Raw genomic sequence first — 8247 nt, 5'->3', positions numbered from 1 at the left:
AGAGAAAATTGTCGACTACCACTTGTACTTGGTTTTCTCTTTTAGTGTTTTGAAAGTGGAAAACTGTTGCATGTAAAATTAGTTGTGAAAGTATACATAATCCAAAACAACTATTTCGATGCTTTTCTAGACAAATATTTTTCTTGTTAAATAGAAAAAAATAACACATTTTTTAGTAACAATTTTCACATAATTATAGAATTAAAAATGCAAAGTTAAGAAAGACACATTGATTCTAATTTCATATGACAAAGGGTAGTTATGGATTTAACTTCGTTATAATTTTGTTTGCATGCGCTAGTATGTTGTATCATGATATAACATTCATGCTACTAGATTGAATTTCGGGGTGTTTTCAAACTCAATCATCTTGATATTCCGTAGGTTATTACCATCCCTTGGTTCACACAATACACATCATATCATGCTATGATTTAGCATTAATATATTTTCCAAGCATATTAACTTAATATTAAATCAAGCATTTACCATCTTTATAATTTTTCAAGTTCAAAAGACTAACAATAAAATCTAAGTGATCAATTTAAGTTTTAAAGATTATTACACGCAACTTATTTAAGAGGAAGCTGATCATAATACAATAGAGTAAAATGCAAATTTCTTTATAACCCCATTAATCCTTAACTACAAAGAGTTTTAGCTCATATTAGGGATAAACACTAAAAAGTAAAAATAATAAAATACAAAGGAGTTCATTACAACACAAATCAGTGTAGAAATGAAAGATACATAGAGGAAATACGAGCTACAATATTGTTGGCATTAAGAACAACTAACATCAGTAGTAGTACAACTTCTTATCACTCCAAATATTCAAGAGTTATCGAGAATGACTCCAAAATGAGTTGGAAATGGAATATGATGATCAATTGTAATTAATGGAATATGAAATTTGAGTATTAGGGTTGGTGGAGGTGTTGAAAATAGGATTGCAGTATTTTTCTTGATTTTTTAGACTTTGGTACTTATATAGGACAAATGTAGTAAATTTCATTTCTAATTTTTGGATCCATTTCCGTTTCTCAAATAAAGATTTCTTTGGCCCATTATTCAAAAAGTAATGACAAGTCAATGATCCGATAATTTTTTTTGTTATCCTTAACTAAAAAACCTTCAAAATTAGGAACGAAATTCACTCTCAATTGAGCCACCGCTCCTATGATACTCTATAGTAATTCATTAGACTACTGCAACAACTTGTAGCATATTATTATATTTCTCTATTAATCGTTTCTTGCACAAATAAATACACCCCATCATCAATTCTACTTAAAATTATCTTAAGTTAATTAAAAGACACTAACACTTAATTAATTAATAAACTACATCTACTTGTGCAAATAACCCTTTACATCAACTTAAGAATATCACAAATTAGAACTAAAAATAGGTTCAATAACTCATATTTCTAAGATTTATCACACCTCCAAAAGTGAATCTAATGCTCATCCTTGAGTGATGCAAAGAAAATAAGCAAACAACATCAAGCAAATTTACCTAACCACCAGCATTGAATCAATTTGACCAAAAATCCCTCTGAATTGTTATGATAAAGTTAAGAATTTTTTTTACAATATGCTAGATAAGGCTAATTCCAGAGTTCAAAGTGCATGCATGTGTTTAGTTAACCGTATTGATTCTAATCATTTTGTTTCACGATTCTTTCTTCAATAATCCATTTAATCTTTTTTATTCATAAAATTCTACTCTTAACACAATACACCAAGGTATATTTTTACCAAGGCATAGGGACATTTTTCTTCGATTTTTTAGACAACCCAACCTTCTATTCATGCCATATTTTTCTTTTTAATTTGGTGTCATTCCACTTTTAACTTGATTATTAGTGCTAGTAACCATCAATCTTCTCAATGAAATAACTATTATCTTTCACGTGACTGTTAGTGTAAGTAGCCCCAAACTAATTAGTGAGGTGATATTTTATTTTGGTTAATTTCATAGGCTAAGTTGTCAATTCCTTCTTTTACTCGTCCCTTGTACTCATAAATTTTTATTTGTCCGTTATCCTCTATTAAGGGTTTAGTTTACATCAAATTAGGGTTATTTGTTTTGACTTTTGGTCCATCTAAAGAAACCTATAAACTTATTCAAAACAAGCAACCTTTGGCGTATAAATTAAGGAACATCCCTATGTTAACAAACATAGTTTCAAAATGGCTTAATTAACCCTAGCAACATGTTCATCATTAGGTTTTTGTCAAAAATCAGAAACAACAGTTGTACAACTCAAACAAACTTCTGCTTTTCATTAAAACAGCTTAAAACTTAATCAGCTCTTTACTCCCTCCCCTAAAATTAGAATTGAAATGTAGAAATATATTTATTTCAAAGTTTGAAGTTGAGAGTTGAAACATACAAACAAACATATAAACAACTACAATAAAAGCATAATGTGATAAACACACGACAAGTTAATCAATATTGGCCTAACAATGCTGCATCAATTCAAGCTTTGGTAGATTTAGAGAGGCCTCTTGTCTTGGCCATCTTTTTCGTTGGTTCAGGAGTTAGGACTTCTTTTGCGTTGTCGGCGATTGAATGGTATTAATACTTTCAATTATTTTCTAAATAAAAAGTCTATTTGTTTGTTTTTACTGTTATTGTGGTGATTTGTGTGGTAGTCTAGGTATTTTCAATTAATACACAAGTCCAAATAATCACTTGAATTTAGACCTATGTTAGAGATAGAAATTTCTTTAGAAGGAAGAGGAGACTCACAAAAAGTATTATTAATATAGACATGGTAGATTACTTGTAAGAGTAAGTCCCACTTGTACAAATGGGAGATCGTTTAGGAGATGGAGGACCACTGGATGTCATTGGCATGACTAACGACAGAATTAGAGGAATTAAGGAATATGTATTATTTGATCCTTACATCCTTGTAGTTCCATATGCTACAAGCCAATGATGTTTCACATGCTTCAAGCCATTGGACAATTTGAAGAAACTAAACGAAGTCATAGATATCTATCAAGAGTAGGTAATACACAAATTTGGAAACCACCAACTAGTATTAAAGCAGATATTTAGATAAATAACCAATGACAAGTTAGGAACAGTAATTAAGCAACAATTATACATAGCCAAGAGTAAGTGACAGTGTACTATGAGAGTTGATGTTGAATGGAAAGTACTATGCAAATAATGAAAATTATATCCTTAACGTACGATTAAGGGAGAGGAAGCGCTGAAAAACACAAGTTATTACTATGAAAAGAATCCATACATATAGACCACATATTTTCAAACACCTATTTAACATATCATTTCATATTTATATATTTCTTGCTTCACATCATCAACTTATCACATTTATTATATTCTCTCTTTTATCTCTTAATTATCTGTGTCAAAAGTTGTGTTCCAATAATACAATTGAGAGATAATATATGTGTAGAGACTATTAGAAGGAGAGAAGTATTTTTAAGAGAAAACTCATAATTTTCTTGATACTTAATCTCAAGTACAAAGGGGTATTTGTAGGTACAAATAGATAATTCTAAACACATTTGTAGGAGCTTCCAAATTAAAACTCTCTTCTAAATACATTTCATATTTTCCTACAATTATAACACTTTTAGATTATTACATATAAATTATATATGGTTCTAGATATATGAAATTTCAAATTATTAATAACATTGCTCCCTTTTAATTTGAAATTAATTTTTTCTTCATTTTAAGTCTTGCTCTTAGCATTTGAAACTATCAATAGTTAGCTCTAGTGATTTATACCTTCTTGTCAATAACATAGGTGGAGGTAACTATCAATAGTTTGCAATCTCATTTTGCAATAACATAGGTGGAGGTAACTATCAATAGTTTGCAATCTCATTTTGTAATTGGTCCATATCATCATATTGTAATTGGTCCATATCATCATGTTGTTTGCAAAATTGCTTATGCACAAATGAATCCATAGATATGATAAGTGAGCCTTCCTCTTGTCCTTAATCAGGGTACTTCAGAGCTTTTTGAATATTGAATGTGATGTGCTAGTCGTTAACCATCAGGTAAATCTATCCTTCTTCTTGGTTGCATTAATGACTCTAGTAGCAGGCCATTGGTAACTATTGGATGCTATAGTTTAAATGAGCTGCACACATTCTTCACGAGACTTACTCAAAAAGCTCCCCCAAATGATGCATCAAGCATAAGCCTAGTTGAGGGTACCAAGCCATTATAAAATGTTTCCCTTTAGATCCAAAATGGTATCCCATGATTACGACACTTCCTAAGCAAATCCTTAAACCTTTCCCAAGCCTCAAATTTCATCTTCAGTTTGCCTAAAAGAGGTTGTCCTTTAGAAAATTGGCATGATTTGGCATTTGTTGAAGCCTTTATCAAATGACTGTTGATACTAAGTTGATTCAAAACATCATGGAATTTTTTTAAATGTTTTTTTATTGCAACTTTTTTTATTGTGTAGGGGAATGAACGTGGTAGAACTTAAAGCACCAACTTAGGCATGTTTCTAGGTGTTGAATCATCTTTTTGATTTTGCACTATTTTTCTCATAATTGTAGGGTCCTCATTTTTTGGTTCTGCATCCCCTCCACAATTCTAAACTTTCTCATTATGATTTATACTCTTTGTCAACATTGTCAATCTGTTTTCCACCCCTTAAACCAATTGGCTTGACTTTTTCCTTACCTTTCACTGATTCAAAAGTTGGACTTACTGTATTGCTGCTAGGTAGGGAACCACTAGGCTTTCCATTCACAATTGTAGCTAGCTGACCAAATTGAGTCTCCATGGTTTTTATCGCTACTCTTTGTTGTTGAATAGTTGCCTCAGTTTTAACCATATGAGAATATGTTTTCGCCATGTAAGAATTTGTCTAAACTAAGAATCCCTTCAACAATTTTTTCAAGGATGGTTCCTTTGTTGCTTGAGCTGGTACTTGTGGAAAACCAGAAGGATGACTAGGTTTTACTTGTTGAGCACTTTCTTAATGACTCCATAAAAAGTGGGGTCATTTCTCCATCGTGGATTATATGTGCTTGAGTAAGGATTAGTTATATTCCCCGCGTAATTTAATGAAATAGGATTATCACGACATTAATCATAAACATGCCCTCCCTTACAATTACTAACTCTACATATTTTAGTGTAGGTGCGGCAATATTATTCTTCATCAAATTAGTCAATGTTGCCGTTTGTGCTACAGCTTTTGTGTTTTCACCAACTTCATGAACTCCAGCCACAGTTCTTTGTTCATTAACCTTAGCAGTAGGCCACTGATAGCTATTTGCTGATATGCTCTCAATGAACTCAGTGCTTCCTCTCACTGAAGAGTAGATGGAGCCGCCCCTATGAGAAATGTTATCTGTAGGAGGAGAGGGCTATCAACGAGAAGTAAGCTCCCTAATTGATACGTGATGATGCATTGCGGAATTGAGAGGAAAGGGTTATCTGTTAGATGGAGCCACCCCTAAGGGAAAGGCCACCCTTAGAAGGAAAGGGCTATCAATGAGATGAAGCCGCCTCTTAGTTCTAAAAATATTGTATTTTTACTTATTTGATTTTTATGATGATTTTAAGATTGTTCATTTGGATTTCGCTTCGTTTTTAACTGAATTCTTAAAATTTCTATATGAATAGTTAAATTATAAGTTTTACAACTTGATATGTGTATATTTTAAATTTAGAATTTTCTAGATTTTTTAAGTAATATTGTTTAGGCTAAATTACATCTGTTGTCCCTTAACTTAATTTCAGGTAACATTTTAGTCCTTTATTCTTTTTTTTTTCCCGAGTTCATCCTTTATTTTAATTTTAAGTGACAATTTGATATTTTATGTTTTAAAATTTCAACAATGTTATCCTTTTTTATACAAAAATTCAAAAAAATCATCAAATTTTTCAAACAAAACCCATAAAATTCATTATCATCTTCAATAAAATACAAATTTAATATAATTCATAACTTAAATCTTGAAATAAACTCATATTTTCATTCTTTATTTGATGTTGTTGGAGATGAAAATATTAGTGTATTAGAGTATTTGAGTTATGGATTTGATAACATTTGAGTTATGGATTTGATAACATTTGCATTATATTGTAATGAAGCACTGCTCATTGTTTTGACTCCAGTTTTGTTCCAAAAATTATTATTAATTATTTAACATTTATTTTTATACTCCACATAATTTATCAATCACGTCTCGCCTATTTTGTGGGCTTTCCGTTTAGGCTAAATTACATTTGTGGTCCCTTAACTTAATTTCAGGTAACGTTTTAGTCCTTTATCTTTTTTTTTTTTCCGGGGTTGGTCCTTTATTTTAATTTTAAGTGAAAATTTGATATTTTATGTTTTAAAATTTCAACAATGTTATCCTTTTTTATACAAAAATTCAAAAAATTCATCAAATTTTTCAAACAAAACCCATAAAATTCATTATCATCTTCAATAAAATACAAATTTAATCATATTCATAACTTAAATCTTGAAATAAACTCATATTTTCATTCTTTATTTGATGTTGTTGGAGATGAAAATATGAGTGTATTTGAATATTTGAGTTATGGATTTGATAAAATTTGCATTTTATTGTAAAGAAGCACTACTCATTGTTTTGACTCCATTTTTGTTCCTAAAGCTATTATTAATTATTTAATATGTATTTCCATACTCCACATAATCTATCAATCACGTCTTGCCTATTTTGTGGGCTTGCCGTTTATTTGGATTCCCTCGTTGTATGTTGTCGATCTGCAGTTGTTTTTGCAAACTTCTATTAATTTCTTTGTTTGAGAAAGCATCTAAATAAAGTAAAAGATGAGAGAACATTTGAATTCAAGAGTATAATATATTGTGAGACAAACAGGAAAGCCGTATTGTTCAACCATTCATTTGGGGCTCACTATATACAACAGTAGCCCTTTGAGAGATCAATTAATTAATGTGAAAATATGAGGTTTGTGAGATTAAAATGTTAAATAGAAATGTTTATAAGGTGTTGATCGATCTAATTTTTGATAATTCTGTGGTATTCGATATTTGATATTATTGTGATGTTGGATGTGAATGAAATTCTGTGCATATGTTTGATTGGACGAAATTATGTGATGTGATAATAAAAGATGAATGCATTGTATGACATATGTTTATGTGATGATAATAATGACGTTTGATTGATAATAGTAATGTTACAAATTTGTGATGAGTTTATATGATGATAATGATTATATGTATGATTAATGATGTTAAAAAACTATGATGAGAATATTGAAGTACCCCATAATTGATGAAATAGTGATGATTCCAACTTGTGCTAAAGATGACGCTCTTAATGAAGTAGTCTAGGCTAACGAGAGGAAAAAATAGATGTTGAGAATATTTGACGTTAGTGCGAATTTTTGAAGTGGAGATTATTTTGTCTTCATATAGGTAGGGTCTGACAAGTCTAGTGATTTCGAGGAAGTACAACTGAATGAGCCTGATCGTGGCAATCTACTGTTGAGCCTTAAGGCAAAATTGTTAGACCTTTGAGGAATTCGGGTGGGGAAGTCCTAGGTGTAACACCCCGTTTTTCAAAGCGAGGGTATATTTTTTTTTTTTTAAAATAATTAAACTAAAACAGAGGACTAAATAAAGAAATGTCTTTGGATAAATAATTGAGTTATTATAATTTACAAGCAGCGGAAAAGTTTCTCCAATTATAAATCCAAAACATTTACACAACATCAAATGGTACATGGAACCCATTCAAAGATGATGTCAAACTGATAATATTAGTAAAAGTACAGTTTTCCAAACTAAAAATACTCCAATCCAAAAAGAAGGATACCTAGTTCCTATACATCATCCTAATCTGATCATCCTACCAAAAAGCTATATACCCTGAGTAATCTCCACGCGTCCCGTGAGATCCTCCTAACGTAACTGCAGTCAAGCGTTCCCATCTCCATTCCCGCCCGTAGGGTACGAACCGGTAGGACCGTCTTGACTCTCATTTGAGGGCAAAGCCCAGATTTCCACAATAATTGTAAAGGGTCACCAACAAAAAAATAACAGTTACCACATAGCAATTAAGATTTTAAATGCTCAAAATAACTTTTCAACTAGGCATGCACCTTAACAGGATTTTCAATATGCTAAAAGTTCATACAATACATTGCCAATTAAAATGAAGGTAAAAAGCAGTTCTCGATCTCCTAATTATCACATAATAAAACAAGACATGGATAAGTCAA

The sequence above is a fragment of the Cicer arietinum genome, chromosome 2 (genome assembly GCF_000331145.2).
Source record: "Cicer arietinum cultivar CDC Frontier isolate Library 1 chromosome 2, Cicar.CDCFrontier_v2.0, whole genome shotgun sequence".
In the NCBI taxonomy this organism is placed as follows: Eukaryota; Viridiplantae; Streptophyta; class Magnoliopsida; order Fabales; family Fabaceae; genus Cicer; species Cicer arietinum.
The sequence above is the reverse complement of the archived record's forward strand: the minus strand, read 5'-3'. Positions refer to the sequence as shown.